The sequence below is a fragment of the Rhinichthys klamathensis genome, unplaced genomic scaffold (genome assembly GCF_029890125.1).
Source record: "Rhinichthys klamathensis goyatoka isolate OS25496 unplaced genomic scaffold, OSU_Roscu_1.1 h1tg000654l_1, whole genome shotgun sequence".
In the NCBI taxonomy this organism is placed as follows: Eukaryota; Metazoa; Chordata; class Actinopteri; order Cypriniformes; family Leuciscidae; genus Rhinichthys; species Rhinichthys klamathensis.
In genome coordinates, this window is record NW_026607098.1 from 542,554 (window position 1) to 567,268 (window position 24,715).

General features: G+C 39.3%; 1 protein-coding gene across 2 annotated transcripts in view; it reads right to left on the reverse strand.

The window, feature by feature from the left end:
• The window catches only part of sema5bb (sema domain, seven thrombospondin repeats (type 1 and type 1-like), transmembrane domain (TM) and short cytoplasmic domain, (semaphorin) 5Bb), a 73,029-nt gene extending 60,961 nt beyond the window's left edge, over window positions 1–12,068 (reverse strand). For both annotated transcript variants that reach the window (XM_056241556.1, XM_056241555.1), the window contains exon 1: window positions 11,947–12,068. The gene's annotated coding sequence lies outside the window, so the exon portion shown is untranslated. The remainder of the gene's footprint in view (window positions 1–11,946) is intronic.
• Window positions 12,069–24,715: the final 12,647 nt, after the last annotated feature.

Here is a 24,715-nt window from a genome sequence, read left to right on the forward strand (position 1 = left end):
ACTCTACAGTTGATGGGTCACACGACCTGGGATCGAACTTACGATGTTTGGGACTGCAGGCTATTTGAACGTCATGAATACAGCGCTGTTTTTCTTCCCAATGAAAACAGATGCAGAGTTTTACTGCCCTCGCTCACACTAAACTTAGTGTTCTTATAGGAAACTTTATGTCACATTTGGAAGGGAAAAAAATGGCCTAGAAGTATGATTCACATCTTATTTAAAAGAAGTTCGCCCAAAGTAAAAATTCTGTCATGATTTACCCTCATGTCATTCAAAGTTCATATGACTTTCATTGGAGATGCTCTGAAGAACATTTACATGACTCTTTTCCATGTACAATGAAAACACACTGTGACCAGGGGTTGTTAAGCACCAGAGATGTATCATAAAAGAAGTCCATATAACATGAGCTCTATATTTCAAGTCTTTTGAAGTAGATTTGTAAAATAAACTGAATTTTAATAAATAATTAAATAATTTTGTGTAGACGAATATGCAAGATTTGACATCAATGACGTCAAACGGTAATGGTTCTCACGTCAGGAAATTAGCAGATGTGACATCTATCTATCTAGTTATTATTGTTAACTAAAATGGGGAGAAAAGCATTTCCGTTACTTGAAATGCAATAAACGTTAACTGAAGTAAAATAAAATATTTTTAAAAGATTATTTCAGCTATAATTGCCAAGTACACATTTCTCACTAAATACTAAAATAAATTAAAATGGAAAAATGTATAATGATAGACATTTAAAACAAAACTAATAAATATGACAAAAACACACAACAGAGTTACTAAAACTAAAAATCAGAAAATATAAAAGTAAAACTAATTAAAAATATTAACAAAATATCAGTGATATTAAAATAACACTGCTTGTTCGACAGAATAAATGAAAATGATGCCAGAATAATCATGTAACGATAAAATATTCATTTAAATCAGTGAACCCTCATGCAGCATGTCCATTGTGTAAGAAATTATTAATCAACTATTTATTTCACATGGCTAGAAAACACAACTCACCTCTATGGCTTCATCACACACCAACACAATGTCAAACAACTCACAAATTAATATGGGAATACCTACGGCAAAAGTGTGAATCTCGACCACAGAGTCGAAAGTTTCACTGCAATTCACACTCTGACAGCAGTCGATAACATCTGTAAGGAATGCATTAAACACGTTTAGAGTTAAACTATAGCTCTACAACACTCACAGTGCAAATCAAGTACCCAATAAGGCAATATATAAAGCTCGATGAGGCAATATTAATCCAGAAGGTTGCCAAGAAGGTGTTTTAAATCCTTTAGTATATTTCCAGGTAGTTGCTATAGGGTGTTCTGATTGGTTACTAGGGCATATCTATGGTATTCTGGTCATGGCTTGTTTACTATAAACAACTATACCAACAATGAGACCGAGGAATGATATTGCTGGAATCACTTTTAGAGCATTTCTTCCATCTGATTAACGGTAAAAACATTGAGAGCCAATCAGAATCCACCTGACAATAAAGATCTCAAACATTTAGTGTGGCAGACGGCAAAACTGCAGCGCATGGTTATAATAAACTGAATATTATTGACTGTTGGTGTTGGTATTGTCTGTTGACGCTAATGTAGTTGTCGTTATAAATATCATTATAGTTTTCGTTCTTGGTGTGAACAGGCCTCGTGTCAGACAATTTGATATGTCCATCATAGCACTAATAATTTGGGATTTTAAGCCCTCATAGAGTTAACTTCAAAGGGTTTTTAGTTCACCCAAAAAAGAAAATTCTGTCATTATTTACTCACCCTCATGTCTTTCCAAACCCGTAAGACTTTCGTTCATCTTCGGAACACAAATGAAGATCTTTTTGATGAAATCTGAGAGATTTCTGTCCCTCCATTGACAGTCTAAGCAACTACCACTTTCAAGCCCCAGAAAGGTAGTAAAGACATCATTAAAGTAATCCACCATGTGACTCCAGTTGTTTAACCTTAATTTTATGAAGTGATGCGAGTGCTTTGCGCAAAAAATATAATTCCAACATCTCCAACGTGCGTTCAGAAATCTCTCAGATTTCATCAAAAAGATCTTCATCATCCACCAACGAAAGTCTTACGGGTTTGGAACGACATTAGGTTAAGTAAATTATAAAAAAAATCGTTTTTGGGTGAACTAACCCTTTAAGGGTTTGTTAAACTCTGCCTTAGCAAACGTAATTAATAAAACCCATAATGTTCTAAAATAAATATATTCTAAATAGTTTTTTTATTTACTTTTTAGCTACTCAAAGAGGGTAAATATAAAGTAAGTAGTATAACTTCATTTGTAAAGCACCCTTGAAAACAAATGTTTACATAACACTGTACAGGAAACATGCATTTAAAGATTCACATGCATATGGAAAGTGCAAAAAGCAAGCAGTTACCCCCAAAATTTAATATGCAAATAAATTTTTTTGTATTTCCCATTTGAGGCTTGTCAAGCATGTAGCTTAAAAAAAAACCTCTCTACACTAACCAAATGGATTGACAGATAGGGAGAAAGAAAGCTACCATGCCTTACAAAAACACTTTCCTCTTGAAAAAGACCTGCTTGTTTGACTAACCCAGCCTCGAGGTGCACAGACCCCCTTAAAACACAACAAACCCCACCTCGGCCAGAGGCATCAATGACTCTCTTGTGCCGGACAGAGCGCGTCACTGTGCGGCCGGGGCCTTGGGAACAGCAATATTTGCTTTAATATTTAAAACATTTAGCTTGACCCATTTCACACAAGCTTGGCAGTGTCTCGCTGCAGAGCTTCTGTGGTTTTCTCCAATCAGCTTCTCACAAACGACCCCTAACAACACAGCTCCTCCGACCCAATTCATCCATTCACCATCTCAACCGATATGGAAAACACACAGTTCCTTATCACAGGTGTGGGTCTGCATCCAGTTTGTCCCAAATCCATCTTTTCTCCATCCTCCTTCCACTTCCCGACCACAAGCGATGCCGGCTGAAGTGGAGAACAGTGGCGCTAGTATAGGGTGATGTGTTTTCGGTCTAACCTGAGGTTTAGAGCTCAGCTAGTGGTTTAGATTACTGTAAAAGAGTGCTGAGGTTGGAAGAAAGACGAGCAGGTGAGGAGGAAGAGAAGCAAGCGAGGGTATATTAGACACTCTACACATACTTATTCTGTAGAATTATTATTAGAACAGTTAAAGGCACACTGAGATTTTTGGATTAAAACATCCAAAAAACAATAGAGTAATTTTGTTGATTTGTGTACTTACATTATCCCAAATGTTTCTAAGAATGTTTAAAGGGGTCATATAATGGTACATGCACTTTTACAAGTTGATTGTACTGAAATGTGTGTTGGCAGTGCCTGTACACAAACATCATATAATGATAAAAATCCATCCAGTATTTTTGTTTTAATCTCCTTATACGTTTTCCCCTGCCTCAAATCAAGCCGTTCGTTTTTGTGACGTCAATAAAACGGACGCCCCTCCCACGACTGTTGATTGACGGGAGCGTTTCAACACAGACCCGCCCTCGCCCGTGAGCGAGCTGTCAATCATAGTCTGCGCGGCGCGGACCGGCGCGGTCATTGTTGATATGCTGGAGCACTGTCTATGAGCAGAATGGCGTCTAAGCGATTGTGGTGTTCTGTTCTTGGGTGTAATAACGAACACAGTCATTTTTAATGTTCCTGAATCCGAACCGCTGAAGACGCAGTGGCTGAGTTTTGTTTTCAAAGGGAATATTCCCCACGAGCAACGTCAATGCTCTCATGTTTGCGCGAATCATTTCACACACCAGACTGCTTTATAAACGAGGGTCAGTATAAAGCTGGATTTGCTAAGAAGCTTTGCTAAAAAGGATCGGTACCAGATATTCGTGTTCCTGCTGAACCTCCAGAAGAACGGAAGTGAGTGTAACGTTTTATTAAACTTTATATTAATATATTAATCTTTGCAAATTGCTAGCTGCACGCTTCACAATGAACACGTCTAAGGTTTACACTCAGGGTACATTACGGCATGTTTTCTATGTATGACGTTCTCAATATAATTCATAATTCCACGTTTATACTGAACAACGCGTTATGGTTATTTTGTTATTGTGTTACAAACGGTGTACGCACAGAACAGAGGGGCGGAGTGAGCGCAGCTCATGATCATTTAAAGGCATATACACTGAAACGGCGTGCTGAAAACAGAGCTGTTTTTGACCAGGTAAAATAAGTGTTTTCTTACAATATTAATGAGAATTTTTAATTAAAGTATATTACAAACTTTTAATTTAGACCCTAAAGAATCATATTAGCTTGTACAAAAATGGCATTATATGACCCCTTTAAATACAGAAAAATAAGCAGTTTTACCCAGGACACGGTCCGTGTCGTGCGTCGCCTATCAATGACATCATACCCGCGTTACCCTCGATTTTATTTTGTATAAATGATTAGCAGTAGAACAGTTAACAGTTATTATTAGTAAAGACGCTGCAACCAAACACTGTTGAGAGCTGCACAGATTCGTGTAATTCACACACACTTTAATCAATCAATCATCAATTATTCCTTACTTCTTACTCTAATTCTTACATTGATTTATACTTTAATCTTTTTTTGAGCCCTTGACAGTCACCAACATGTTTTACATTTTAAATCAAATCTTACCAAACGTATTTTGTCTTGTTCTACTACGCAGACATTTTCACATGTTTTAAGCTTAGGCCTCAATAAATGGTGGAATTACTGTATTTTCCCCCCCATTGTAATCAACAAAAATTACCATTTCTAGGATGAGCAAGGTCTAATTTGGATCAGTCTTCACTGACTTGATTAACCTGACCTCAAAGCCGCGGTGAACTTGACCTTTACTGTGGCAGCTTCACTTAAACCCAATCATGCACTGACTACTTTATATTAAAAACACACCTGCTATGTTATACATACATGACTGTTCAACGCAGAGATAAGTCTACTAAAACTCACAAATCTTGTACAATTCCTTGTCCAAAAATATTAATAATTTTAGTTTTGTAAACCTATTTATATGTTGCCACAATTTATATTTTGTCTACAAAGCTAATTTCAAACATTTAAGCATAAGTCTTAAAGATCCCGGGAAACACGAAATCAGTCCAAATGTTGGACTGTAAGTGCACTCCAGCGGTTTCTTTTGTCGTATACTCAAGTTTCTTGATAATTGCGCATCTAGCTGAACAATCTAGCTGAATGAATAATACATTCTGATTGCACTGATCACATCTTATATCCTATTTTGAGTCCCATGCATAATCTCTACATTGTTCCGCATGAATATTTATGCATAGTTCTGTAGGGGAAGCATATTCATTAACTTTAGAAGTTTTAGTGTATAGCAAAACAATGACCTAGAAAAATGACTTGGCACGGAGGCATTGACTGACTACTGATCACGTTTATGTACACTGCAAAAATTCAAATCAATTATCTTGTTTTTAAGAAAAATTTGTTTCCTAAATGTCCTACACTTCAGAAGCTACCATTTCATAAAGCATTTTTAAGAGAATGTATATTGAATATCTTATTTAGACAAATAATTTTTTTAATGATATTACAGCCATTTTCCATACAATGAAGGATAAAAGTGACAGGGCATGTCATGATGGCAAAACGAACTATAACAGTATCATGAAAGACTTTTATATATTTATATATACAGAACTATAGTCCTGCCTGTCCAAGCCTTCAGGAGCCTTTCTATAGCTCTGTGTGAGGTCAAGAGAGAAATCTACGTGGTTTATGAGTAGAAATTATACTTTTATGTTGCTTTTTTGTCATATTTGGAGATTGACAGCACCAAAAATATTGGGCTTTTGCATGTTTTAAGCATAAACTTTTGGAATTACTGCCCTTTTTCTAGAAATTAGCATTAAGGCGTACAGTGTGAATATAGAAGTATTCTGGTCTCTGGTTTATAACTATTTAAATACTGTAATGTAATTTATTTCCAAGTGAAACCTGACCAGTTTATAAAGACAAAAACATTTCTTGAAAATATTTTTTTACTAATGAATGTTTCACAACATGACCAGAAAAGATACAATTAGTATTGAATTTATTTATTTCATACATTTAGAGTTTCCCAAAATATATCTTAAACAGCACAACTGTTTTCAACATTGATAATAATCAGAAATGTTTCTTGAGCACCAAATGTGTGACAAATGTCATGGGACACTATAAATGACATCAATATACAATATATTAAAAGAGCAAACTGTTTTTAAATTGTAAAAATATTTCACACTATTACTGTTTTTGTATTTTGTCTCAAATATATGCCAGCCTTGGTGAGCATATGAGATAAAAATAAAAAATTATTTTGAACGGTAGTGTACTATAGTGTTAATATATAATATTTCTAACATATATATTCTTATATGTACACTTTTAAAACAACCGTTATCGTTGAAGTTTAGCTTCAAGCTTAAAGTTGACTGGTCCATTTTAGTGAACAATTTGAGGTGGGATTCAGCTTCAAAGTTCAGACAATCTCAAAATATTGTGTGGGATATGGTGTTACAGTCTTTAATCATACCTTCAAATCCACACCTCATTCTAATTCAGATTCTCCTCTGTTCATCTGAGAAGAGTGGACATCCACTTCAAGGAAATTCTCCTCAAGTCTTGTGTCTTGTGCCCTCAGCTCAGGGCATTTCTGATTGATTCCACATAAAACAAGTGTGTCTGGGACAGCTAATGGACCCGACGGCTGCTGAATGATGATTTAAATCAAGACACTGAGTTCGGATGGCTCTCTGAAACAACCTTGAGGTTATGAACACTTTCAGAGAGCAAGTTTTCCTCCATGTCCTTGTCCAGCTCTGCAAGGTTTGCATTTCTCAAATTGCACACAGTCTCCACTTTAGTGACTTGCCGAAGCCAGACATGAGAGAAAAAGAGAGCGAGGGCTGACAGAATGGGGTTGAAGGGTCATGTCGAGGAGACTAATTGAGCTGACAGAGGGAAGTCTCTACTTTGGTATCACATTTCAATGGTGACCTGTCAGAATCGCCCAGACTCTACAAGGGTCATATCCACTTTCTGACTGCACCAAATCTTTTTGAGTAAACTTTTTAGTTTAAAAGTTCTTGCTAGTGACACTTGCCTTAAAGCTACAATATGTAATTTTTTTCGCCGCTAGGGGTCGCTAACCTCTTACAATAACAAAGGTGTAGATTGATGACGCAGTGAATAAGCGGAATCATGAAACCTGCTGTCATGCTGATTAGGGATGTAGCGATTCACTCGCAACCGGTTGAAAATCGATAAAAATGTCAAATGTGTGACGATTCAAGTCGGTTGAAATGTTAAACGAATCGCGATACACGTTTTAAACAGCAGGGCGCGTTTACTGTATAGCCTACTGTGAAGTTATGAACCTCGCTTTACAGGCACAATAGCAGCGAGCACACACTGGCGTGAAGCTAGCGAGTGTTTTCACTACATTCATGGAACTTGATCTTGTGTGAGCCACGCTCAACTTCCATAGGAATGAACTGAAAACGCTCGGTTTGCTCCGCTCGCGCTGCGCCAGTGTGTGCCATAGACTGGTGTGCAGCACGCGCCATCAAACAGTAGACATGGCGACGGCAAGCGTAGATGTTGATGTTGACTCATTCAAATCGGAGGTCTGGCGGCATTTTGACTTTCCATAAACTAATAATAATCCCCACCGTGAGAAGCACCAGTCACCTCCGTTTTCATGTAAAAGTCATTAATACGACAATTGCGAGAGGCACGGAGATCACAAGGTGCATCAGTGTTTCCGTGGCAACCAGGTGTTGAATTTATTTTACTATCTCTTCCTCTAAATGTGTTTTTTTTTAAACTCTTACTAGTGTAATGATACAAATTATAACAAAAATCTTGCCTTTATTACAATGTAAAACCCCTGTCAATCTGGTACTAATTTTACAGTCTTTAGGCTCGTACACACCGGGATGAATATCGGCGCGCGTTATTCGCCAGCGTTTTTCAACGCGTTTTTTGTGTTCACACCCAAGCGATTTTCGCTGACGATGAGCCGAGTGAACATGCAAATTCATTCCCTGACATTAGATGGCGCCCATTTGCTCTGCAATACCACTCCATAACAGTTCTCTTTTATCAAGATTTTTGTAGTCGCTGTCGCGTTTGTCATATAGTTCTTTATGTTCCGACACCAACGAGACCAGCAGCTCTACATTCATCTTGCCTTGCATCTTCCTCGTCTTATTTCTTCCCAGCAGTGTAGACGCTACTTGGCGTATATCTTCTTCGGCGTTATGTATGTGAGCTCAGCAAGACCGTTTTGTGTTTGAGCACCCCCAAGTTGTGTTTTACTGTAACTTCAGAAGCTCCAGACACGTGAGCAAAAGCGCCAATCTCATTGGTCGGACAGTTTTTGACGCGGTGCGTCAAACTGAAAAAAAACGAACCCGAGGCGTTTTTTAAAAAATGACGCTTTTACGCGTGGCGTTTTTCGTGTCGGTGTGCACACTCACATTGGCGCCCTTTGTTTAGTCACGAGGCGTTAAACGTCGGCGAATATCGCGCGCGAAATTCGTCCCGGTGTGAACAGGCCTTTTTACTGTGTAAAATATATATTGATTGACAAATATATTTTAAATTAAAAAGAAATGTGCAGCATTTTGTCTGAGAAATAATAAAAGGGACACTTTTGTCTTAAATCTCATTTGTTAAAAAAATCGTGAGAAAATCGTATCGTGAAACCAGTATCGTGAATCGTATCGCATCGTGAGATGAGTGAATCGCTACATCCCTAATGCTGATGGATGTAATCATGTTTATGGATGAGTGAAAACATTGATGTCTTTTAAAAGGACTGTGGTATGAAGCAGGGCGCGATTGCTAATGAGAGACAGATATCAGCGCCACACACGAGTCCCGCGGATATAAAGGAATGAGGACATTTCATTCTACCGAAGTACCCGCAAGTGCTGAATTACTAACAACACATGTCAGTTTATTTGACGAACTAAACTTGTGAGGTAACGCAGCGCTGTTTCACTTGGTCTACACTATCATACTAAACTGCACTTGAGTGTGTTGAAAGGTCTAATGTTATTCAATGTGTTAGTTTGTTGGCTATATGAGACTAGCAGTAAGCTAGATCAACATTAGAATAACATACTGATCATATTCTAACATTTCAGCATGTTGAGCTATATAACATTGTTTTATGTACATTTGCTCACCTGTCTAATAAAGTACATGCAAGAGCGGCGTCTCTGTCAAGTCAAAGTTTGTCGCGGATGTGGAGCTCTCGGCATCTCGAAAACGCCACGCCGATATTGATCCTCGTTTTAGTTCTCCTTTTGTCCCAAAGTCTGCTTGCCATGATCCACAATGTTTGAACGAAACAACAACAGCGTGCCGCTAAACATTACGCAGTTGTCCACATCTGTCGCCATGGTTACTATACAAGCGGAAACCAGGGATAACACGGATATTACGTCATTGACAGGCGACAAGTGACATGTGACGGGCACCATTTAAAATTGTGAATTTATCTGAATTTACATATGATTGGAGACATTTAGGATAATGTAAGTACACAATTGAAAGAAATATATAACACTGTGCAAGTGTTTTTTGGATATTTTCATACAAAATTCTTACATATTGTACCTTTAATGAAACAAGTTGTGAAACTATTGTTTCATTAAGGCAAGCGTCACTAGCGCTATTGCTTAGTAGCAGCAACCACCTGTGTTATTGAATCCCTTTAAACTTATATTCTATCTAATATTTCTACTAATATAGGCCTATATATATATCCATCCAATCAATCAATCCATCAATCCATCAATCCATCCATCTAGTATTTCTAATCTATCTATCTAAAATTTTACTCGCCTAGTTTTACCTATTTTGCTTCCGTTATGTGACATATTTCCTAGTGATATTCAATAAGAGAAATGTTGGACTGAATTTTTTCCTTCAGAAATCGAGAATAAAATATATGCACTGATGAACTGTTCACAATAAGGCCAGGAACATGTATTAAGGAAGTAAATGGGGTGATGATTTAACATCAATTAAAAAATACTTGTTTAGAATTTTAACTTTAAATATTAATTGTGCATATACATTTAATAAATACATCTACTACTAACCATGAACATTTTCTTAAGACATTTAAAGCGGGTAAATTTAGGTTTGTTGTCATCATTCAATAGCTTGACTATTGGGTCATTCTGTTCATTCACCCCAGCATGAAACATTAATGATTTTGTTCTTGCCGCAGCAATAATTCATGTAACAGACTTTTAAAATGCAGCTTTAAATGTTTGATAACAGCTGGAACGGTGCTCACTCACGGTCACTGGGGAATATGGTAACGGGTATTTCTTTATCCGGTAACCCCTGTACTAACCCAGATCACAGCTGATAACTAGTGCTGATGAGATGCACACATATTCATTTTAAACCACAGCCGCTGATTAGCATATGAAAAGCATTGTCTAGATACGTTTTACATGATGTGATAGTGTGTTTTGTTCAGTCTGATTTTATTCATTCAAAAATCAAAAAAGAAAAATCACAAATCTCTTTATTACCGGTTCTTTCTCCAACACAGCATTGAGATTAAATAGAGAGAGAAAAATGGAGAGTTTCAATGAAGTCTCCTCCTGCCTGAGAAAAAAAAAGAGTGCAGGAATCTCACATATCTTTATTAGCATATCTCAATAATGTCCCAAACTAACTATGCTCAAATTTTCCAAGATAACAAAAATCTGAGCTGCTATAATTACATTAATTTATAGCTCTATCCATACTTACTGTCAGTCAACAATTAGGCATTCACATTTGAATATTTTTTTGCTACGTGCAGACTGGTGATCACCTAAAAATGTATTTACACTGTTTAGAAATTAATGCATTCGAAATTTACAGTCTTTTTCTTCTGGGAAAACAGGTCGTAAATATAGAATAGTCATATTTTTTTGTATGTATGGGAAAATGTACAGTACAAACTGTCCAATAAAAAACCCTATAGAATGGCCGTAACAAAAACTAAAGGCTCCAAATTCTCGTAAACACAAGAAGAAAGGAAAGTAAAATGTGCTCCTCAAGACATTTCATAAGGTTTCTTAAGCATGATGGAATGCACTATAACAAATAACTTCAGTACGAGCTGAAGAGGGCCAGTGAAGAAATCACATGCAGAGGTAATTATGACAAGGCCAGAGGTTATGCTGTTATTAATGAAAATATGGGGATGGTTTGTCCAGATGTATGAAAATGAAAGTGTGATGCTGGAACTCTGCATCACCTAAACTAAAACCAGCTCATGCTGGCAAGATGAAAAATGCCCGTTCATGTCTAGACAAACTGATAAAACTACATCAGACCATACATAACAAGTCATGCCATGGAGAATTACTGATTGCCATTATAAAAGGTCTCCAATTCAAACATTCCAAAAGCCTAAATAATAGCCTACTTCAAAAGTTAATTAAGAATAAAAATGATTTATATGCAGGATACAACGTTTATTAAGGATAAATTAAACATAAACATAACAAATGCAGACTATTTGTACATTAGGACAGGAGATCAATCCAATAAAATGCTTAGAATTATAATAACTGTTGACTCGCTATCGCCCTCTAGTGACCTGGACTTACATTACTATTTACAACACAACAATTACATTTTCAATCAATCAGTGTTATTTGTAACGTGTATATACAGACTTAAAACAGACAAAGCCACAGGCAACCACGTTTTCAAAACAATAAAAAATTATAACACACCAAGGAGAACAATTTCCTGAAACAACTTTTTCTCAAACTCAGATACGAGCGTAAGTTATCTTTAATACGCGGTTCTGCTCGTAAACATTGTCACATTCTGCACAATGCCTGTAAGAAAACCCACAGCAATGCTCTTACCTCTTCAGTCAGGTGAATCCAGGCGTAGTTTCGGTGTGTGTGATGTTCAGAAGAGTGTGTGAGTGTGAAGGCATCTATGCTCTCGCCGACAGCGACAGCACCGCCTCACACCGGGACGGGACGAACCAACTACTACTGCGCCCGCCTGGCTCATGAATATTAATTAGGTCGTGCTGCCCTTGCTCCGTAACTTGCCTATAAGGAAGGTGTTCTCATGAATTTTAATGATTTTATGCTGGCGTTGCTTCGAAGCCTCTCTATGGCTACGGTTTGGCTCATTTACATAAATAACAAACAATTAGAACTAAATTCACCTCTGGGACAAGAAAACTAAATTCACCTCTGCCAGGATTAAATAAAAGTGCCCTCAGTGGAACAGGCTATAATTGATCTTAAACTATTAAATTACAAATAAATGGTTAATTATTATACATGACTATTATTATAGTGTTTGTAATTTAACTGAAAGATTATTTAAAACTTGAACAACCTGGTGAAGTTGTAACCATTCATATATGGACATTTTTAGGCACTTGTCCCTGTTGAAAATAAACTCAAGTTTAAAAAAAAAAAAAATTATGTCATCATTTACTCACCCTCCAGTTTTTTCCAAACCTGTATGGGTTTCTTTCTTCTGCTGAACACAAAAGAAGATATTTCGAAGAATGTCGGTAAGTAACAGTTGATGGCCCCCTTGACTTCCATATCTTTTTTTTTCATACTATGGAAGTCAATGGGGTCCATCAACTGTTTGGTTTCCCATATTCCTCAAAATATCTTCTTTTGTGTTCAGCAGAAGATAGAAATTCACACAGGTTTGGAACAACTTGAGGGTTGATGACAGAATTTTCATTTTTGGGTGAGCTATCCCTTTAAGAAAATTAACTCTCTTAAAGGTACACTATAGTATTTTGGCCCTCTAGCGGTGTAAACATTTATTTAATTTTTTTTAATAAAAACCCGCAAAGAACATTGTTTTGGTTGTGCTTCGGTTCTGCGTGACTGTAGATGAAGTCCAAAAATGATGTCATCCTAACATGTAAGTGCAATATTTTATTAATTCACTGGAGATATAACCAGTTGGTTTAAATGAAAACAAAGGATCTCAAGCGGCTTCACCTTTCTCACCTAACCTCTGCCACTCTCACATCATTAATGCGCAAAAGCAGCCGCAGCAACTTTTCTCTATTTACGGATATGACAAGACACATGTCTCGAAAAAAAAAAAAACCCTGACTGGTCTGAAATATAAATACTTATAATTATAAATAGTTATAATAGGCTTACCTAGTGAATCGGGGTAAGAGAAAAAACATGTTTTGGAAGGTTTGATGATGTATTGACTCTTTTTTTTTTTTTTTTTTTACTTTACTTTACTTTACAAAATGACATAGTGTACTACTTTTGAAACACACTTTTCACACTTTTACTACTTTATTGACTAATTAATATGATTTTACCTTGAATTGATATCTCTCATTTCTCATAATTGTCTCAAATGTCTTCATCTCAAGTCTGCTCTTCACTGACACTGTCTCCATATTAGAAAAGTACGCTACTAACCTAAGTGCCAAAAGTTGATTAAACACACTCCCATATAAATGTAACCTTAAAATGTTGAACATAAAAATAGCCTACATGTCCATATTATTAATTCACAATGACAGGCAATATTAATGCTAAATAAAAACATAAATCACCATTCAGTGATAAAATAAAAAAGCTTTGACAAAGAATGTGCTGGTTCAAAGGCTGAGAGATCATGTGAGGTTGGATAATGTGGTATTTGGCACAGGAACTGAGGCAGGTATAGTGGGGTTCAAACACTATTGCAGGGAATTTGCCAACTGGAAAGTCTTCAAGGCACTTTTTACAGTGTAATCAGATGTTTTTAAAGGATTACATGAACAAAAATTCTGTGAAATTCTCGAAGGCAATGAGTGCTGCTGAGAGAAGGTATAAGTATATGTCACATGTCTGTCCGGTCTTGTGTTGCACATGGGTGTTTGTTATGTTGAGCCATGTGCTCTCGTCATTGTTTGACCCCTCCCTCTTGTTATCTGATTATTGGTTTATTTGCTTCACCTGTCTGTCTCGTTACCCTCCTTGTTTGCCTCCCTATTTAGTCTTCCTGTGTTTGCTGTCCTGTGCTCGTTCGTTGTATTTGTTACGTTGTGTTTGTGCCTTGCCTTGCCTTGCCTTGCCTTGCCTTGCCTTGCCTTGCCTTGCCTTGCCTTGCCTTGCCTTGCCTTGCCTTGCCTTGCCTTGCCTTGCCTTGCCTTGCCTTGCCTTGCCTTGCCTTGCCTTGCCTTGCCTTGCCTTGCCGGATGTAGTTTTTGGTTTGTTTGTTTTTATGTTTTGTCTTTATTAAACACTTTCTCGCTCTGCACCTGAATCCACGGAATTATTTCCACACGCATCGTGACAGAACGAACGAGCCACATGTGGATTCAGCGGAGCGAACTTTGTCTGGCTGAGAGGGAGAATGGGATCTCTCTTCTCAAATATTTCTCCCTGTGTGCCCAGAGGAATGAGGAGAGGAGGGCAGCTGAGTCTTCCTCACCGGTCTCTCCTGGAATGGGATCTTCGTCATCGGATCAGTCCAGCGTTGGGAATCCGTCTATGGTTTTAACCAACTTCGAGTCTGCACAGATCCGTCAAAAGGGAGGGAGAAGGAGAAGGAGACATAATCCGTCTGCCCTGTCAGAGACTGTTCACGTCACGTCTGCCCAGCGAGTGACTGTTCACGTCCCGTCTGCCCAGCCAGAGACTGTTCACGTCCCGTCTGCCCAGCGAGAGACTGTTCACGTCCCGTCTGCCCAGCGAGAGACTGTTCACGTCCCGTCTGCCCAGCGAGAGACTGTTCACGTCCCGTCTGCCCAGCGAGAGACTGTTCACGTCCCGTCTGCCCAGCGAGAGACTGTTCACGTCCCGTCTGCCCAGCGAGAGACTGTTCACGTCACGTCTGCCCAGCGAGAGACTGTTCACGTCACGTCTGCCCAGCCAGAGACTGTTCACGTCACGTCTGCCCAGCCAGAGACTGTTCACGTCACGTCTGCCCTGTCAGAGACTGTCCACGTCAAGTCTGCCCAGCGAGAGACAGTACACGCTCTGTCTGCCCAGTCAGAGACTGAGCACGTCCAGTCTGCCCAGTCAGAGACTGAGCACGTCCAGTCTGCCCAGTCTGAGACAGATCCGGAAATGCCCATTTGTGTGGCCGCCAAGGGACTTACGGACTATTTAGAACGTCTGGCGCGGATCCTGGATATGTCTGTATCTGCTGTTTCCGAGCCGGAGCCAGTGTCTGCTGTTCCAGAGCCGGAGCCAGTGTCTGCTGTTCCAGAGCCGGAGCCAGTGTCTGCTGTTCCAGAGCCGGAGCCAGTGTCTGCTGTTCCAGAGCCGGAGCCAGTGTCTGCTGTTCCAGAGCCGGAGCCAGTGTCTGCTGTTCCAGAGCCGGAGCCAGTGTCTGCTGTTCCAGAGCCGGAGCCAGTGTCTGCTGTTCCAGAGCCGGAGCCAGTGTCTGCTGTTCCAGAGCCGGAGCCAGTGTCTGCTGTTCCAGAGCCGGAGCCAGTGTCTGCTGTTCCAGAGCCGGAGCCAGTGTCTGCTGTTCCAGAGCCGGAGCCAGTGTCTGCTGTTCCAGAGCCGGAGCCAGTGTCTGCTGTTCCAGAGCCGGAGGCAGAGCCAATGCCTGTTCCAGAGCCGGAAGCAGAGCCAGTGCCCGTTCCTGAGCCGGAGGCAGAGCCAGTGCCTGTTCCAGCGCCAGAGCCAGTGTTTGTTTCTGTTTTTGTGTTTGTTCTTGTAACAGTTTCAGTTCTTGTGGCTGTACCTGAGCCGGTGTCCGCTGTACCTGAGCCGGTGTCCGCTGTACCTGAGCCGGTGTCCGCTGTACCTGAGCCGGTGTCCGCTGTACCTGAGCCGGTGTCCGCTGTACCTGAGCCGGTGTCCGCTGTACCTGAGCCGGTGTCCGCTGTTCCTGAGCCGGTGTCCGCTGTTCCTGAGCCGGTGTCCGCTGTTCCTGAGCCGGTAGCCGGTGTCCGCTGTTCCTGAGCCGGTAGCCGGTGTCCGCTGTTCCTGAGCCGGTAGCCGGTGTCCGCTGTTCCTGAGCCGGTGTCCGCTGTTCCTGAGCCGGTGTCCGCTGTTCCTGAGCCGGTGTCCGCTGTTCCTGAGCCGGTGTCCGCTGTTCCTGAGCCGGTGTCCGCTGTTCCTGAGCCGGTGTCCGCTGTTCCTGAGCCGGTGTCCGCTGTTCCTGAGCCGGTGTCCGCTGTTCCTGAGCCGGTGTCCGCTGTTCCTGAGCCGGTGTCCGCTGTTCCTGAGCCGGTGTCCGCTGTTCCTGAGCCGGTGTCCGCTGTTCCTGAGCCGGTCTCCGCTGTTCCTGAGCCGGAGCCACCACCACGGCCGCCCGAGGGGTCCTCACCGCCCTGGCCGCCTGAGGGGTCCTCACCGCCCTGGCCGCCCGAGGGGTCCTCACCGCCCTGGCCGCCCGAGGGGTCCTCACCGCCCTGGCCGCCCGAGGGGTCCTCACCGCCCTGGCCGCCCGAGGGGTCCTCACCGCCCTGGCCGCCCGAGGGGTCTTCACCGCCCTGGCCGCCCGTGGGGTCTTCACCGCCCTGGCCGCCCGAGGGGTCTTCACCGCCCTGGCCGCCCGAGGGGTCTTCACCGCCCTGGCCGCCCGATGAACTTTGTTTCGCCCTGGCCGCCCGATGAACTCTGTTTTTCCCTGGTCTGTCCCCCCCGTCCCGCCCTGATGTTTCCTTACTGTCCCGCCTTGGCCTAATGGAGCGTCTGGTAGCCGCTCCGTAGGGAGGGGGTTATGTCACATGTCTGTCCGGTCTTGTGTTGCACATGGGTGTTTGTTATGTTGAGCCATGTGCTCTCGTCATTGTTTGACCCCTCCCTCTTGTTATCTGATTATTGGTTTATTTGCTCCACCTGTCTGTCTCGTTACCCTCCTTGTTTGCCTCCCTATTTAGTCTTCCTGTGTTTGCTGTCCTGTGCTCGTTCGTTGTATTTGTTACGTTGTGTTTGTGCCTTGCCTTGCCTTATGTAGTTTTTGGTTTGTTTGTTTTTATGTTTTGTCTTTATTAAACACTTTCTCGCTCTGCACCTGAATCCACGGAATTATTTCCACACGCATCGTGACAGTATAGGCCTATAGATATCTTTTTCCAATGTACTCTCTCAGAAATCTTGTGCAATGCATTAATGGGAAGTGATGCCTTCAGGCAAAAACATGCTGTAATATAGAATACAGTATAACAAAAATCTGTCAATCAACAGAGATATGTCAGTTAACTTATTACAAAAAAGATATTTGCACTTGCACATGAGACTATTGCAATGACTGACAGGTTGACTCTACTGAGATCTGAGAAAATGGAGATTAGAAATCAGCAAGTGTCCATCACAATAAGTACAAGCACTTATGTCAATTTGAAATGAGAAGTATTAGTACGCATAAATGCTAGTGGATGTTACAGATTGAGCTGTCAATCATTGGGTTCCACGGGTGTATTGAATCTCGCATTTCTGCAGTAAATCTTTGAATGATGAGTTTACTTAAACGCCTGGAAAGCACATGCTGGGGTGAGAATGAACTCAATCCTGGGCCTTCAGAATTAAAAACAGATCTCTGTACGAACAGTCTATCAAAGGACGATCGACAACCAGAGCTTGTCTTTACATTATTTTATCTACAATTCATCACAGATCTGAAGTTGCTTTGAAGCTCATCTTTGATATCTGATTGATGATCATGTGTTGGTTTTTTGAGCATGTATAAAACTGTGTGAGCGTGTGTGTGTGTGTGTGTGTGTGTGAAGAAAGAAACAAATACTTCAGTGTGTGTGTTTGTGTATGTGTGTGTGTGTGTGTGTGTGTGTGAAGATAGAAACAAATACTTCAGTGTGTGTGTGAAGAAAGAAACAAATACTTCAGTATTCTCGCATATAAAGCATATAACATCAAAAGCATCTTTCCGGATCATATTTCACCACAAAATCAAAAGAAAGAAATATATTTATATAAAGTAGGCTAAATGAGGGCTATTTTTTAAGATTAAGAACAAGAATCGCCATTAAGAATATTGGGAATTACAAGGAAATTGTCAGATGTATTTTTTTGTGTATTTTTTGCATCAATGTATTTTTACACGACAACAATGCGCTAAAAAGGGAAAAGTTTTTCTTTTGCTTTTTTCGCGTACAGTCTACAATACAAGAATAACTAAAATGCTGTGTTATTAATGCCAGGCCAGTAGATGGCGATGTCACTTTGTAAAGAAACACTACACTCCTATAGACTGAACACATAAGTATGACATGACATCACCATTTTCACAAATACACGTTTTTCTAATTTACATGGAGACCATAACGGTAGTGTTTTCAAAAGCTTGCGTTTTCAGGCTGCCAAAACGTTGTTGTGTAAATGAACGGCCAAAACGCATTAAAAAATCTGTTTTCAGTTGAAAACAGTATCATAAACGACCCCTTAGTTTTGGTTTTCCCTGTCTGCCTCCCCGCCTGTTAGTTAGTTTCTATGGTTACTAATTATGTTATCGCACCTGTTTCCATTTCTGTTGATTAGCTGTGAATTTATAGTCCTCAGTTCCCTACAGTTCTGGTTTCCTTTGTGATTTTCTAAATATTCTTTGTAGAATTTTGGATTTATTAAAGTCTGTTTGTTTGATACTCTCCTGCGTCGTACTGCAACCACCTGTGACAGAAAAACTCAAGTAAAATGCATTATGGTAATGGCATTTTAGTGGGGTCGCTGTTAAGAAAATAATATCGCAATGCAAATAAAGGTTTTCTTCGTGCAATGTTTTTGTTCTTTGATTTTAGGCTGAAACTATATGGATTTTCATAATTATCTTCTCTATCGTTTCTCTGTCAATTATGTAAAAGATTAACGATAAATGTTTTATAGATGATTTCAACCAATAACCTGATTAAAGAACATGAAAATGATTATATAAAGTATTTAGCACATGTATTGGAGACTATGTCCACTATGGTGGACAGCCTCTGCTTTTTATGCCATATTCATTTTATATGCAATCAGTTTTCTTTATATTTAGACCTTGATTATCTAGTAGTACTTTTGGTTTTATTGTCATATCACAGTGGTTTTGCTTCAGGACCTTTAGATTTACATTAGATGTAAAGTGGTGATCCAACACAATACCAAACCCTCAACTTCCTAGACAGCATTTTCTTTTACCTTGCAAAATTTTCTTTTCAGTTTTTGGGCATCAGACAAACTGTTTGTTTGGCATCCGCCTATTTGGACTACAGCTTCTACTAAATGACATGAATTTGCACCAAGATTTATTAAGCCTATTTATTTTGTTATACTAACATTAGTGTTTTGACTATATGGTTTGTTATATTTTGAGCATTTGCCAGACCTGTGACCCATTTTCCGATTGTAACCCACGGATTGAGAACCACTGATGTATAGTCAATGGAGATCTAAGAGTATTCACACATACAGGCACAGATATCCGTTGGCTGAGAAATTCTGATGGATGATTATTATAGGATGTCCGTCTTTGCACCCACACACAGCACTGATGCCCTTCTATTTTCAGTGTTGAAGTGATTAGCCTCTTTAATCAGAGCTGACGGCGAGAGCCAAAGAGAGATGTCATATTGAAATACTGCACAGATGGATTGGAGCCGTAATATGTTTATGAGCGACAGAGGCTTGTAGGAGTGCGTGTGTGTGTGTGTGTGTGTGTGTGTGTGTGTGTGTGTGTGTGTGTGTGTGTGTGTGTGTGTGTGTGTGTGTGTGTGTGTGTGTGTGTGTGTGTGTGTGTGTGTGTGTGTGTGTGTGTGTGTGTGTGTGATTATGTGGGTGTGTCATTTCCAGTCACTCGTTCACTGCCAGTAGAAAAGAAAAAAATATATAATTTATAGGAGTCAGTGTGAATATCATGATCTCACCATCCCATACACACAAACTCTCTGTAAGAGAAACTCTCTAAAGAGAAATGATGCAATTCATCTTCCCTGCCCCCTCCTTCATCATTTCTTGGACTGAAGCTCCTAAATATGATTGTAATAGTTCTTTTGATCCCTCTCCAGAGATGTTTTTGATGAAATGGTTGTGTTGAGATGTGTTGTTTAGATCTAACAGTATGCAGAAGTAGAGCACAGAGGTGTCTTTAGGAGGTCAGCACTTACTGTATCATTCTCTCCTCCTCTGCACTTACAGGCATTAATATTACATGAGCATGAAAGATCGAGCGTTAGTCCTCTGAATGTATTCGGCACAGTTCACCACTGTTCTCTAACCTTATGAAATACATGGAGATTTATGAAAGTTCATTGTCACATGATTCAGCCAGCGCCTTGCAATTAGCCTTCATAAGTAGGCTAGTCATTCAATGGATGAAGCTTTTTCTGGGTGAACTTGAGGTGCTGAGTTTTGAATATGCATAAGCACTGTGATATTTGAGAGGAGCTTAGATTTTGGACTTTTGTCTTTATGCCTTTTCGACTTTTTTTGGACCCTGGCAGGTTTTTGTTTACTAATATATTTTATTTTCATTGCATGAAAAAACACAGCTTGAATATTCTGTGTATTCCTGTGTTTCATGGAAGCAATAACACATGAGAGTAAGTAAATGAGGATTTTTTTCACTTTAAATGCTATTAGGTGTGTTCGACTTGAAGCGGCGCTGCACAGACCGATCGGTGTGTGACGTCAAAGTACCGCAAGAGTGATTAGAGAGTCAAGTCAAGTCACTTTTTACAATACAGGTTGTTTCAAAGCAGCTTTACAGTGATAACAGGAAAATGATGCAACAAAGTTTGTCTCTGCTGTACATCAGATCTGATGGTTTGTTGTAAAAAAGTTATTAATTTAGTTAATTTATATATATATAGTGATTTTAGACAGCTCCATATACTGTACATACACCAATTGGTTTGAGTAGCACCACTTCAAGTCAAACAAACTTATCGATTCCTTTTGCGACAGTTACACTACCTCTCTGAATTAGTTTTTAAAATAAATGAATACTTTTATTCATCAATGTTGTGTTTTAAATAATTTGGAGATCTTTTTAAATCCCTTGCTAGACTCATATATGCATCCACAGCCTTTTTTGTCTGAAGGCTTTGCAGAACTCATCTTTAGATTGTGGTATAATGACAACACACACATCAATAGCAAAAGGAACACTATATGAAAGGTTTAACCTTCATCAGTTCCAGGTTCTAATCACTTTTTTAAATTATTATCATTGTGAAATTACTACAAAATGTCATTTGAGTGTATCATCTTTTTTTGAAAGGCGCTGTTTCAAAGAGGATTGAAAGTTTACTATGTCAAAAAAGCCAACTATTTCCATGGGATGTACTTATTTTTTCACATGACTGTAAATGTACTTGCCACAATGTATTTTCTTGTTGACATCTATAGGTTGTGTGTGTATAACTAACTAGCCAAAGCCAATCAGGCAGTGTTTCAGGAGGCCAGAAGTCCACTGCAAACTCAATTAACTCTAGTCTCATAGGCCTTGAAGAGTTTGCTGGGTAATTTTCAGGCCACATACTGTGACTAATAATACAAGCAATGTTGAGCAGCCTCTTAGTGTTTACATATTGATCATTCCTTTTCAGTCAAATAGTGAATTATCCATCAAACTTCCCTCTGGAGCTGGGTGGGCAGATGACTAGAGCCATTACAACTAAATATTCTGCTATTCATTTTCATAACTGATGTCAATGTTCTGAGTCAGCAGTTCAGAAAGTAATTCTGAGGAAAATTAAAAGAGGAATGTCATGAAAATATAAATAAGCTGACGCTTGGCATTCAAAGGCTGAGACATTTTTAAAGGGATAATTATGGCTTGACAAAGCTGAAATCCTATTTCTTCTTCTTCGACTAAATTTAGTCAATATCTCCTATAGTATGGAAGCTTGTTTCCGCCACTGAAAAAAAAAAAAAAAAAATAATAATAATTGCGACTTTTTATCTCACAATTGCGAGATATGAAGTCAGAATTGTGAGAAATAAAGTCGCAATTGCGAGATATAAAGTCGCAATTCTGAGAAAAAAAGACAGAATATCTCGCAATTGCGACTTTATTTCTCGAAATTCTGACATCTTTTCTCAGAATATTTTTCCCCTTTTTTTCTAACTTTTTCCCCCTCAGAATAGAAATCTTAATCTTAGAAAAATCCCATAGATCTATGAAGAGTAGTCTATTTAAGCTTAATCCACCACTAGCAAACCTATCACCTGAGGACATGCTAGCAATGAGTTAACTTAAAACATACTATCAATATGCTAATTAAAGCTAGCAATGGGCTAAAACATAGTAGTAGCATGTTAAATCATGCTAGCAATGTGTTAAACATGCTTGCAACATGTTAGCAATGTGCTAAATCATGCTAACAATATACTAAATCATACGTGCTAAAACATGCTAGCAACGTGCTCATTCATGCCAGGAATGTGCTAACTCATGCTAGCAATGTATTACATGATAACACATGCTAGCAAATGTTAAATCATGCTAGTAATGTCTTTAAACATGCTAGCAAAATGTTGAAGTATGCTTGAAATGTGTTAAATCAGGCTAGCAACATGCTCATTCATATCAGCTATGTGATAAAACATGCTAACCACATGTTAAAACATGATAGCAGTGTGCTAACACATGTTAGCGTGTTAAAACACACTAGCAGTGTGTTAAAACATGCTAGCAAAGTGATAAAACATGCTTGCAACATGTTAGCAGTTGCTGGTAAGAATGTTCATAACGTTAATTCGTGCTAGCAAAATGCAAAATAGTGTTGGACACATGCAAGCTAACAACATGATAAAACATAATAATAACATAATGTTTGTCCCGACAAACTTTAATTATAGTTCTAGTTGATGTCTAAACCCCTTTGAATATAAAAATATATTTTGTTGATTTTCTCTATAGCCTGTACCCAGATTTCTACTTCATCAGTCTCTGACGCTTGTGAGAAACAAAGCTGTAGCCAAAAGTCAAAGACGAAACATTGCTGTCGACATGGGGAATTAAACAAGTGCAAAACAGGTTAATCTTCACCTCTCTTTCCTTTAGTCACCTAATACTATGAAAGGCGACTGGATTTGTGTGATCAAACAGGCTCTTAACATGTGTCAACGTTAATATCACAGTCACAGGCGCAGTGAACTCCCTCAACTTCAGATTTCAGGAGCAGGAAGACTCATGTCTGCCCCATTTCCAGAGGAGTTTACTTTCTTATTGAAGTAAATATTAGATTGTTAACGGCATGTTTTGTGATTTGCTAAACCATCACATGATTTCAAAAGGCATGAGGGGCTGAAAGGAATAATAAGAAAAGGCTGAAAGGCCTAAATGTTCTGTACATTTAGCGCAAGCTAAAATAACTGCCTTGTTGATGATGTTCACGTGTCTCTGTGAGAATGAAGTCGTTCTCCACTGCCTTGCGTTAGATTCCTTTTCAAGAATTAAATTTAATTAAGCAACATTTAGAAAAACTTTTGTAGAACTTGTTCCGTTTTATTTTCATATTTTCAGGGTGGTTTTAATACAGTTGTTTAGCCAAGAACGAGTGTCGTTTGTAACATATTAAAAGAGCTCAATTAATCTGAGAGGTTTGCACTTCATTAGCAAAGCAAACAGCATCAGGAGAAGTGATTCTGCATTTGAAACTCTTTCATTTTCATTGCTCTCTGAGGAAATCCTTCTCTATTTATGCGCCATTTATCACTTGTCATTTCACACAGCTGCTTTGCTCTGAAGTATTTGAAAGCATGTTAAGCTCACCAAAACAAACTACACTCTCATTTTGGCTGAGCTTATGAACGTAATCAGTTTGATGCTTTCGGTGGGTAATAATATAAATAAACGTCCCCTCATGCATATAAAACTGATCTTTAAATTACATAGCCTAACACAAGTCAAATACACTCTTAGAGTGTTCATGCGTGGCAGGTTTGGTTCGATTAAAACTCAAGCAGACTGAGCTTGCTGAAAAGGTGTGGGTTTTTTGTTTTGTATCTTTAGGTTGGGTTTTAAATAATAACAGAGTGGAGAACCAGGGCTAAATTTATAATTTTCTTTTTTGTTCCGGACCAAAAGAACCAAAGGGATAAAACAATAAGTGTGAAATAAAGGTTCCAAAAGGTTGTTTTTTTTACCAGTGATGCCGTATAAGAAGAAACTTGGGTTCACTTTCTGTGTGTGTGTGTGCGTGTGTGTGTGCGTGTGCGTGCGTGTGTCTGCGTGCGCGTGCGTGCGCTCATGTTTATATTACATTGTGAGGACCAAATGACCCCACAAGTATAGTAAAACCTGAAATCACCTACATTGTGGGGACCAGCCAGCGGTCCCCATGAGGAAAACAGCTTATAAATCATACTAAGTAATGTTTTTTGAAAATGTAAAAATGCAGAAAGTTGTGTGTGATGGGTAGGTTTAGGGATAGGGTTAGTGTAAGGGGACAGAATATACAGTTTGTACAGTATAAAAACCATTATGCCTATGGAGAGTCCCCACAAAGATGTGTGCGCCTGTTTGTGTGTGTGTGCGTGTGTGTGTGTGTGTATGTAGGCCTATGTAAAATATGTTTTTATATAAAAGTATTTTAATATATGGATTTAATAGAAAGTATTTTTGATGTTATATACTATATTTTCAAAATTTCTAGCACATTTTCAACACATTGTGGTGTCTATCCTATAGTCTTATTTGTTTCAAATGTATTTTGAAAAGAATTTATGTTTTTGCCATATG